A 13,017-nucleotide genomic window follows, 5' to 3' on the forward strand; every position below is an offset into this window, starting at 1 on the left:
AAGTTTACTGGTTCTAGGTTCTGATTAGCAACATGCTCCAAATAAATTATATGTACTGTAGTTACTATATGATGACGGTTATTAAATACGGGTCTCCCTCCAATCAAAGACCACTATTGGGACCAGGATTTTCATTTTCTTTAGCAGCTTCGGTCGCTAGTTAGAATTAGAAAAATAAGACAGTCAATTTGCGACCATAAAAAGTGGTCTTTATTTAGAGGTGGTCTTTAATTAGAGCGGTCTTTTATTAGAGGGAGATCAGTAATCAAATTTAATGTGTATGTAATTAGGACAACTGGAAATGGAACAAAAGAGCCAATGTACGCAGCCAGTGTAAGAAGCCCGCTGTCATTTGTATGCCCACCAACGTCCTGTACCATTGCCATGTCTGTTTTTCTACTTGCCAAGTAAATAGCGGGCATACGTCAGTACACAAATGAACGCGGGCATTCTACACAGCTATGACGTTTCTATAAACGGGAGTATACACTTTTGTTCTATTTATACCCTTTGATTTGGCCTATAAGGGACACTGAAATTTGTAACTTTTTTTTTGAAAACTAAAAAAAAAAAAAAAAAAAAAAAAAAAAAAAAAAAAAAAAAAAAAAAAAAAAAAAAACAGGAATAGAAACTGATAATTCACTTTTGAAAAAAAAGAACTGCTAGTCTCTTACTTATCTTAGCTACTGTACATTATGCATATCATAATTATACATTAATTTCGAGGGGTTACAACACATATGTCACCTTAATTAAGATTATTTTAAAAATAAATATTGAGCATAGGTATTTCAATTGACAAAAGGCCATTTCCCCTGCCCCTTAATTTCTTATAATTGACCTGTATAGTCTGATATTTCATTCATTTTTATTTTTTCAAAAAAGTGTTTTGAAATGCCCACCACAATGAAATGCATATGCTCTGTTTTACATTTTAGGCATGTTTTTTTCATGTCTAAAAGCGCCTAGAGGTTTCCATAATATGTGCTCTATATATAAGTTAGCCATTATTATCCTTATTTCAGATTTTGTTATTGTCATATCTTTCAGAAAGTGTAAAACTCCGAAAAAAAAATAGTACAAGCCAAAGTGATTCAATATTTCAAGCTTGATTTGTTCAACTGCAGAATTCATACTATCTGATCTTTTAGCTAGAATTTTAATTTAGCTTGCTACCATCGACATGAAAAAGCATCATTGTGAACAGCTGCTTCAATATACAAAGAATGCTGGTTAATGCATGCTAACACACAAGGTTCTTTTGATTATTGTTTTATATACAGTAATAAACTCTAGTGATGCTTTAATATAATAGGCCTACATTACAGACAAAAATGCTGATTTATACAGGACTGTAAAGCGAAGGACTGTAGAATAAGCTTGAATTTGAGGTACAGTATGTGTAGCAGAAGACTTAAACCAGTTTTTAATTAAAGAAATTATGGTTTGTATATCTTAAACTCAGTGTTTTTTTGTAAGCCTACAGGAGTTGATTAAAGCCATTGTTATTTTACAAAAAGGATCTGGCACCAATTGAAGACCAGTTGGAACTTTGACCAATTGAGAACCATTTGGAACTTGGATCAATTGAAGACCAGTTGGAATTGGGACCAGTTGGAACTGACACCAGTTGAATTGTCCAAAAACACAACACTCAACTGGTTCCAGTTCCAACTGGAATTTAAAACCAGTTGGAATTAGGACCAGTTTTAACTGGCACCATTGTCCAAAAACACAACACCAACTGGTCCCAGTTCCAACTGGTCCAACTGGAATTTGGGACCAGTTTGAACTGGGACCAGTTGAATTTTCCAAAAACACAACCCGCAACTGGTTCCAGTTCCAACTGGTCGAATTGGAATTTAAAAACCAGTTGGAATAGGGACCAGTTGAATTGTCCAAAAGCACAACCCGTAACTGGTTCCAGTTCCAAATGGTCTAACTGGAATTTTTACCTGGGATCTCACCAACATAGGGCTTAATATGGTCGAAGTGAACCACCTTTCCACGACTTCCTTTAATCCGGAACGTAACCTCAGTTAGTTAGTTTCTGTCCTTTCCACCTACATTCCAACTTAGGAGACATACACTTTTTCTTTGTTTCATCGAACCTCCAAACAAACTGTTCCACCTTCAATCCTGGTTTTTGTGCCACTCTCTCGTAGAGTCGCTTCTGCCTTCTGGCGCTGCGCTTTAACACAGTTGCTGCTCGTTCAAGTGGATTAGAAACAGACCATTTATGTTGGGTTGACTTTAGCTGATGGGGTGATGTACAGTGGCAGTGGTTACTGCCACTGTACGCACTTCGTACACCTACGGATCCAGGCCCTCACTTCCCCATCAATCGTGGTCAGTAAAAGCGTTTTCTCAGCGTCTTTGCAGTGTTATATACACCTAAGTGTCCACTTGTTACAAATCCATGAACCTCGTTTAAAATCCCTTCTCGTAAAGATTTGGGTACAACTAGCTTCCAGATAACCTCTTGTCCAACGTCTGACTGCCACTTTCGGTACAAGACACAATCACGTAACTGCTGGGCCTCCCACTGCACCCAATAGGTACGAAACTATGGTTCCACTGTATCCCATTCCGCTCGATCACCCCCAGACTCTTTAGTCTTGATAACCCAAAGTATTAACCCCTCCTCCCGTTGTTTCGTACCGATTTCAGCTAAAGAAACGTCTAGTACCACTCTTAACACTGAAACACGTTCTGTTTTCTCGGTTACAGGGGGCAAACATTAGTTAGCTACTCGTTCCTCTCGTTCTCTAGTATAAAAACAACTCCCGTCCTGACTAACACACTGGATGCACTCGTTCTTGAGCCGAGTGTGACGAGCCCTCTGTGCAGGATGTGAAAGAGTAAAAAAACATTGAGAATCTATATTCTTGAGATTGTGAAGAATTTTGTACACTTCAATCAACCTCGGTCACGTCGTTCTTCAAAAGAAGAAAGTCCTAAGGCCCGCAAACGTAAATCGGATGAAAGGTTTTGGAGTTCCGGTTTGGTCGCCCTATGCTGCACCTTCTATAATGCTAAGATATCCATTCTATAGTGGGGAGCCCACGCCTCCACTGTGTACTATATGTGAGACCGAATGAGGGTTTTATAGAGTAGAAGAAACATACTCTTAGCCATGTAAGTAAAATCTCTCCTTATACGGCCAGCCATTGAGTTTGCTTTGGCAGCAACTTTGGATATATGAGTGAAAAATTTCAAATCTAGAGTTACTGTGATCCCAAGATCTGTTTGTTCAGTGACCTCTGAAAGAAGTGTCTGACCCATAGAGTAAAGATACTTCTGGTTTTTTTTTCAACCTAAATAGAGAACCTTGCATCTTGTGTCATTGAAACGGAGTAACCATTTGTTACTCCAATAAACAAGCTTGTGGATATCTTCTTGAAGGATATCAGCATCAGATAAAGATCTAATATTTATGTAAACTTTACCATCATCAGCGAAGAGTTTACCCGTACTCTCTAAATTTTCCAAAAGTTCATTAACATAAGTCAGAAAGAGTGTTGGTCCAAGGACCGAACCTTGTGGGACGCCATATGTAACAGACACCCATGACGACACAAAGCCTTTAACGGAAACACATTGCCTACATTTACTTAGGAAATTTGATATGCAAATAAGAAGACAGCCTTGGATGCCAAATGCTGTAAGTTTAACTTTAGGACGCTCGTGAGGCACAGAGTCAAACGCTTTGCGGCAATCCAGATACAATATGTCTGGCACACCTTCATCCCTAGCATTATGCAGGTCTTGGAAGAATTCCAAAAGTTGAGTTAAATATGATGTACGTGATCTAAAACCATGCTGATGAGAACTAAGGAGATCATAGAACTCCAAATTATTTACAATAGCATATCGAATTATTTTTTCAAGTAACTTACAGACAACGGAAGTAAGACTGATTGGTCGATAATTAAAGGCGCCATATGGTGAACCACATTTAAAGATTGGGGTTATGACACCATCTTTCCAGATGTTTGGAAGACAGCCAGATTCAATATACTTCTTTAAAATAATGTTCAGAAGACTTGTAAGAGATATACACATTCCTTTAAAATTCTGGAATGTGTGGCATCTGGCCCAGGTCATGAGTTAGTATCTAATTGTCCTATAACTCTAGAGACGTCGTCTGGAGTAAAGACTAACGGTGGAAATGCAAGAACATAGTTAGGTTTAGGAATATCAGATATCCTCTTTGGTAAAATCTGACTGGAAAGCTTGATTAAGAATTTCACTAGCTTCATCATTTGATTCGGAGAAGGAACCATCTGCACGCTTGACTGGAGCTACACTTGCTTTAACTGTGCAACGACTCCGATCGTATGAATAGAAGGCCTTTGGATTTGTCTTTATATTAAGGGCAATATTCCTTTCAAAATGCCATTTGAAAAAAATCAGATGCATTACGAGCAGTACAGATTTTTTTTTTTGTAACGTGTTTGAAAACTTCTTTTCAAATAGCGTTTCCAAGCTAGGTTTTTTACTCTAATTTTCGCTAAGAATTTACGGGTCATCCATGTTTTCTTCTTTACGTTGTTAAAGGTTAAAATTTTGATTTTGTAGAATGAACTTAGATTTAGACTCATTTAGAAAGTCCAAAAAGCGATTCCAAATTACTTCAACAGATTTTCCTGCCAGTATAGAATCCCAATCAAGATAAAGGAAATATTATCCATATACATATAATCTCCCTTTTTAAAGTTAAATCTATAAAATGAAGACGATTCATCAGAACTGAAAGCTCCTTCAGTAAGAAAATCTAAAATAATCACGGAGTGATCGCTAGCCCCAATAGGTGAGAGATATCTAACATTCTGAACTTCAACTTCTTCAGTAAAAATAAGATCAAAAAGGGTACAGGTACACGCTGATACAAAAAAAATTATCATTCCACCATCTGCAATAAGACGATCTTCCCTATAGATAGTGTAGATTTCAGTATATAAAAGGTATTTCGCTGTCTACCAGCTTTGTTTATGAAATAAAAATTGATATGTGGATCTTCTCTCTGCACTAATATTTGAAATAAAATCAATTTTATTCCTAATACCATCAACATTAGTATATAGGCATTTTAGTCTGAAGAGGAACTGTAAGGGTTGCAGTAGGTATTGGTGTTATTACATGTGGTAATTGAGATGTTTGATTTGGCTGAACATCTATTTCCACCCGTCTCTCTCTTCTTATTACCCATTTTTGACTGGAGATATTTCCCAGTCGAAGAGCTTTGTGTTTTGAATCACGCACGTCCTGTAACTTAGCTCGCTCAAGGCGTTCCATTTTTGTCCTATCAGGATAAATTGCAAGATTACGAAATCTGTTTGAGGCAACCAGACTACTCATAGCAGCCCTAGAAAGAAGTATAAATTATGTGTAAGAGTGATTGAATACAACTTATTATTATTATTATTATTATTATTATTATTATTATTATTATTATTTATTTATTTATTTATTTATTATTATTATTATTATTATTATTAGTATTAATGTTAAATATTAACTGGAGCCTTAGGATTTTGAGCTGTTTGCTTTTTTTTTACTTCGTGTTTGTGTTGACATTGTATTTTTGAAAATGATGAGTGTGTAGAGGGCAACAAACTTTAGAGTATTTAGATAAATAACTCTATATGTATCACAAAGATAAGTGAATTAAAGCCTTCAGCAGCTGTCACAAGATGCTAACCACGACACGACCTTTTTCTCTGGTAATCTATTGTATAAGGATGCTGGTATTGTAGCTCCGGTATCTACTAATAGGTTCACGTCCACAACTGTCACCTGCGCTATTACTACAATTCCTGTACAGGGCCACTCCCAGAATAAAATTTGACTGGTGCTGGACAGGATAATAATCGCCTTTTTGGCTCACTAAACTCTGTCGACCCTGATTTTTTTCACAGCCTTCAACGGGTTCTGGGCACACTTCTATCACTATCGGCCTGACACTCCAGAGCAAAATGTCCCGGTCTGTCACAACGGTGACAGATTAATCGTCCTTCCCTATCAAGTCCATCCGTCAAAGAGGATCCCGTACATAAGTCTGTTTCATCGTTCTCGGGTTTTCTAGTCTTTCTAACAACTGTGACATGGTATGCTCTATTTTCCCTATCCGATCATGTGCAACATTGCCCTGCGCAGCTTGTAAACTGTATACACCCTTTTCTCGTCCCCGCTGCAGCTCCATCTTTTGGAAAAATTCTATATTCATAGAAGCTGTTATACCCTCGTCCTTCTCTTGTCACACCATCTTCTACTGCGTTCATATAATGCCCCTTAGCCATTCGTTCTCGCTGGTCTTCAGGGAGATCTGGGTACGCCAGCATAGCGGGCTCAAATATAGCTTGGCCTAACTGCTGCAAGATTTCCCCTGCTTTTTGTTTCCTTAACCGCAACTGCATTAGGAAATGTTCTGCCTGCTAAGCTGTTCCAAACCGTTTCTTTAATGCCTCTTCTAGCTGTTTAAATGTGTACTTTTTGCCTGCAAAATTACTCAAAACGCCTACTGCCTGACCTTTTAGGCTGGCAGCAAAGAACATATCAGCTTGTTCGTTGTTCCAAACATTTGATGCTCTACACGACTCGAAATGTACTCTGTACTCTACTTTTCCTTTGTACCTGTCCGGGTTTACGCTTCTTATGTGGCTCAAATGCAAATTCTGGTTCTCCATAAATCGCGTTCTCTCGTACCAACGGTCACGGAGGAGACAGTCCCTTCACTGTCTTGTCCTCCTTTCCTTTGAATGTACTGGTTCACAAACACTCGAGAGTTCCGACCACTGGAAAGCTGGGTCATTAGCACATTTTTCTCTACCCCAACTGGGTTCACTAGCCCCTTACTTCCCAGTGGGTCACAAGTTAGTGGCGTTGCAGGTTCTCTTGTTCCTCTGCTATTTGCACTAGGTACACTGCTGCTGTAGCAGGCCAGCTCATACAAAAACTCGTCCTGAATCATTGCAATTGATTGAAGTTCTTCCTCACGTCAGCCTACACTGGAAAATTCGCCATCTGCTGCACTCGTTCTAGCCTGGCCATTTCATCTTCGAACAATTTAATATCGGTATCTACTGCATTTTGTCGCCTATTATGCTCTGGAATTCCAGCATGTCTAGACCTATATTCCCTTTCTCATTTCTAGTTAACTCGTACTCTGGTACTACTTGGAAGGGAGACAGGCTGTCGTTCTGGTACAACTGGTACAAATTCTCGTTGAACAGGTACACTCTGTACAGACGAGCCTTCTCCGGGGCTAAAACCCATCAAACGTTCCTAGCAATCACGTCCGCTAGGGACTGAATCGTAGCGTTCCCGTTCACCTGAGATTCTTAAACTTAGAACAGTTGTTACCTAAAGAATTCAAAATTAAACAAAATGTACCTACATAAAATAATGAATCCAATAGGAAAAAAAGCACTGCAATAAAATCCACAATTCTGAGGCCAATGTAACGGACTTGGTACTTGCCAGGATGACCACGGGTTCGGGCCAGAGTTGTGAGCCCTGGACATTAGCAAATAACAAATAAACTCTTTATTCAGTGCCTCAGATTAATGAGTAAATAATTACAACTGTGATGACTCACCCATAATCACTCTCACGTAATTACACTAATACAGGGGCAAATAGAATCCCAAACAGGTACCCTAATCTTACTATCTTTACTACTGGAAGTCAATGCAACCGTCCCAGACGAATTCTTAAGTATCAATCTTGCCTCTCCCTAACTGTATTCAACTTAATAGTTAAGTTGCATATCTTGTCCAAAACAACAGGGCACTAGATGGCCAATGTAATTGTTGGTTAAACTAAGTTTGGGGTGATCCACTTTCTATCAGGATTAGTCCATTCCCCATGACTTTGGTGACCCTCGTTAAATACCAAATTCCGTTACAATATAAAAAATCCACTGACACAGCGGAGATTTCTATCGCCATTTTTTTTTTTTTAGAGATTTTTCGACAAATATTAGGCCTAGGCCCCTGCACATGTACGGCATGGATAGTTATGCATGATGGTCTTCGACCCGCAAACTACGCTGCGATGTTAGGGCCAGCTAAGGTTTATAAAGAATCACTTAAATTTCGAAGCATACAATCAAAGGCGAACGCTAGGATAAGTAAATAAACACTATTTTGAACAACGGTATTGCCTTTCTTATACATGGGAAGTGTTGTTTTCGCAACTATAGCATTACCTTTTCCTATGCTATCGCACTGTAATGTTTTTCATGCATACCCAAGTTAGGTCACGTGACCGCCTGTAAACAATCATCGCTAAATCCCTCTATTGTCTTAATACTGTGTCCAAGTATTTCTAAATGTTTATATCCTTCAGAATCAGCAATGCATGTATGCTATTCAACGCTTCAGATTTCACAAGCAGCGAGCACTGAGTTCGCGAGTTAGAAGTCCAGCATGCATATTTATGTGTATTAGTTCACCCAGGGAACACTTAAATTTAACTGTTCCCTGGTTCACCTAATAGATCCTAAATAGCGCCCTCTATAATTTCTGGATGAACTCAAATATCACTCTCCAGCGAGTTGAACTCTTTATTCAGAATATCGATTAAGTAAGCAATTACAATTGTGGTCACTCAACCTATTGTAGGCCTACATGGGAGTAACGATGGTCTGGAATTGGAAATAAGAACTGATGGTGACTATCCAAATAGCATCATCAAAATAGATAACACAGATGTAATTAATACCAAATCTTTCAAATAACTAGGAGTCTTAATGGTGTACAACGACATTCATATCCGTGATCTAGAAAATGAAAATAATATTGTCAGCCAAAAACAGCATTTGCTGAAACCAACAAACATCTGACAAATCAAAAAATGGAGCTGTAAGAAGTAGGTTAAGGCTATGTTCAGACACAACGACTTAAGGCCAACTCAGACAGCGTCGGCCGACGCAGCCCGACGCGATTTGTTGTCGCGTCGGGTCTGTGTGAGTTGAACGCAGACGCGATGGTGTGCGTCGGGGGCAGTCGCGTAGTAGAATATTAAACGTGTTTAATATTTCTCACGACGGCTTAAGATTTCATAACTGAGATTGATTGAAAAATGTTTTTCCCATTACATTGAATTTGCCACTGAATACGTTACAGGCTAGGTATATAAACATGATGGCATGGTGCGTTATATTGCAATGTACAGTAGGCCCTATATAGCAGACTGTTTAATGTTATTGAAATGACATGCAGTTAATTAAAAATATGTATGGTATCCCGCATCATTCATCATCATCATCATCATTATCATCATCATCATCATAATCATCATCATTTACCGTGTCAGGACCTGTCTCTTATACACATCTAGATGTGTATAAGAGACAGTCCTTATAGTAACCATGCTGGTCTATCATGGTGACGTGCCTGTCTAACAATAAAGTTACAGAATTGAAATACATTTGTGTTTTTAGTATTATTGTTATCAAATCTACATGGTGTCAGAAGTTCGGATTGTTGAGAATTATCAAAATGGCAACAAGCTACGGATCAGTCGGTGAGTTCACTGAAAAAGCTGAACATTGGAGCATGTACGTAGATAGGTTTGACGAATAATTCGCAGCAACTGAATTAACCGATGCAGGTCGGAAGAGAGCGATATTGAACAGTGTGGTCGGATCATATACGTTTAAACTAATTTTGAGTTTATCAGCGCCTCGTAAGCATAAAGATGCGTCCTACGACAACATCACTGATTTATTGAAAAAGCATTACACCCCTGCCAAATCCACGATTATAGCAAGATTCCAAGTTAACACTAAAAACCGCCAAGCCGACGAACATGTTGCAGAATACGGGGCTCAGTTGAGAACACTAGCCCAAGATTGCAAATTCAATAACATACTCGATGAAATGCTAAGGGATATGCTAATCTCTTGCATTAACAATGAGCGAATACAAAAATCATTTCTTGCAGACCGTGGAAACTCAATCACTACTGAGCAAGCCGTCAATAAGCTAAGCTTACATCGTAAGAAACCTAAGGACTACTACAAGCCAAATCCGGATGGGTCTAGACCAACATATGGGAAAACACAATACAAGAAACACATAAGCAGTACCACACCATGTGGTAATTGTGGCACGCATTATAAATCTAAAGAATGCACAGCTTATGCACAACAGTGCCTTAACTGTAGAAGGAAAGGCCACTACAGCAAGATGTGCCGTTCGAGAAGAAAGCCTAAGCACAGAGTAAACACAATTGATGACGCTGACAATTATGACAGCTATTATAGCGATGATGAGCTGACCTCATTTTACATTAATAACATTGATGCAAAATCAGATTCAAGGAAAGACATCCATACTACACTGAAGGTAAATAACACACTCATAACATTCCAACTTGACACATGTGCTCGCAGTAATGTTTTACCCCATCAGTCTATGACACTATCGCCCAGCCTAAAATCCTCAACCAGTTAAAAGTAACCACACTCATCGCCTTCGGTGGCACAGAGCTCCAAACCATGGGAACATCCAGTCTTCCATGTTATGCACAAGCTGAATCGACCATAGATTGTCGCGAGATATCATTCCACATCGTGGATGCAGGTGTCAAACCCATCCTTGGTTTGAATGACTGTCTTCAGATTGAACTCGTAACAATCAGCAAGCTAGTTCATACACTTCGCGATGATACAATAGATCCTAACAGTGTCTTCTCATAATATGCTGATCTATTCGATTGAAGTACTATAGGAAAGCTTCCAGTTGTATAGATCCCAGCACCTCGCACTCAAACGTCCGCACTACCCAGCAAGGACCGTCGAGGACGTCGCATTCAAGATGAACGGCCATCTATTTCTCAGTTCTTGACGCAAAGTCAACATTTTGGCAGATGCCGCTAGATCACAAATCGTCTCTGTTGACTATGTTTTCTACACCCCGTCGTCGCTGTTACAAATACTTACGCATGCCGTATTTTGTCACATTTGCAGTACAGGTTTTCACGACTATGTGTATGGAAAAAACATTACTGTCGAAACAGACCATCAACCACTGGTTACAATCATTAAGAAGCGACTGCACAGTGCACGCGCTCGAATACAGCACATGCTGCTACAGCTGCAATAGTTCAACTTCACACTGCTATACAAGAAGGGCACAGAACTCCACATCGCAGACACTTTGTCCCGTGCACCTCTCCACGAAAGTGCCAGCCCGGAAAGCAGTGACCTAGACGTAATGTGCATTCTACCCATATCAGAAATGCGACTGAATGAAATCAAAGCATTGACAGAAACTGACACGTTAACCTCCAGAAACTTGTTAGCGTAGTTCGTAACGGATGACCAACTCGCGCAAATCGAATTCTTCCGGAGATTCGCACATACTACTCCTTCAGAGACGAAATCACAGTCAACAGCGACGGAATCCTTTTCAAAGGCTAGAAAGTTATAATCATTGCAGTTTCCTTACGCCAATTATTCACTGAACTGCTACACGAAGGCCACCCTGGTCTTGAAGCAACAAAGCGCAGAGCCTTCGATTTAGTATATTGGCCAGCTATGTGTAACGACATAGAACAATGAATCGCAGCATGTGGCCTATGCAACGCAACAAAAGCGCACCTCAAAAAAGAGCCACTTAAAAGCCACCCTACACTTGATCGCCCGTGGGAAGTTATCGGCGTTGACCTCTTCCACTGGAATGGCCTCGATTATGTCACACTTGGCGAATCGTATCCTGAATGGTTTGCGGTGATCAACATTCTTAAGAGACAGTTTCCCATTCATGTAATCCCTCTCGTCGTTACTTATGATAACGCCAAACAGTTGGACTGCCATGCTTTTAAAAATTTCTCGAAATTATGGTGCCTTTAACACAAAACAAGCAGCCCCCAATTTCTAGCTGAAAGTGCCGTGAAAGGAGCCAAATCAATCCTGGAAAAGACGAAACGCGAGAACTCAGATTTTCATCGCAACTTGTTAAACATCCGCAACATACCAACTGACGCAAACCTTGGTTCACCCTGTCACAACAGTGCTTGGTGCACAACATTTCCAACAACAATGCCCCTAATAAAACCAGCTAATTGTACATCCGTCAAAGCACACTTGAAAAGGAAGAAAACACAGCAGAAACGCTCACGCTCACGCTAACCAAAACAATTAACAAGTAATGCCACCAGATGTGATGTCAAGTAAATCCGCTATAAAACAGTATACTGTAGTAATAACTCTGCATTACAATAATAATTTTATATATTTGAAAAGTGTGTAAACAAAAGCAAAATACGAACATTTTGAACCTTAAATTGGCAAATCAAAAATAAGAAAAATATGCCTGGGCAAAACTTTACTGGTTCTTCTAAAAAAAAGTGTGTATATACAAGTTGTAAAATAACTTATAATTTGAAAAATAACATAATAATGTCATTTTATAACATAGCGCATATTGCACATTTTCCCAATGCCTTTTACATAGAAATTATATAATAGGGCCAAATAATGATAATAATAATAATAATAATAATAATGGAAAACTTTAAAAGAAAAGATCGATCAAAACAGAAAACACAGATCAATTGGACAAAAAAAAAAAAAAAAACACACACACAAAAAAAACATTTTTAAAAAATGGTTGTTGATACACACAGTTAACACTAAATTAAAATAAAACTAATTAGTTCGAAGTAATATATATAGGTGTAATTCTTCCCTACCTGACGTGAAAATGTACTGAATACTCAGCACATTTGAAAACAACTGCGAAAAAAATCGCAAGTTGTTCTTGGGTGGGACTCAAACCCACGATCTCCAGATCACTAGCCTGGCATCATACCTCTAGACCACCGAGCTTGCGCCTGATGGCCAGGCCAAATGGCCAAATTACACCTGTTTCTCCTGACGCAAATCCAGTTATTGTCTATTATTCCATCACGACAATAACAATTACTATCACAGGGGTTTATTTAAGAGCCGGCGGCCAGCGCATTCGATCGGCTACTACGATGTTTTCGCCGGCTGCTTCAATC

The sequence above is a fragment of the Anneissia japonica genome, unplaced genomic scaffold, assembly GCF_011630105.1.
Source record: "Anneissia japonica isolate Jap-2015-1 unplaced genomic scaffold, ASM1163010v1 scaffold287844_len763494_cov143, whole genome shotgun sequence".
NCBI classification, from domain to species: domain Eukaryota; kingdom Metazoa; phylum Echinodermata; class Crinoidea; order Comatulida; family Comatulidae; genus Anneissia; species Anneissia japonica.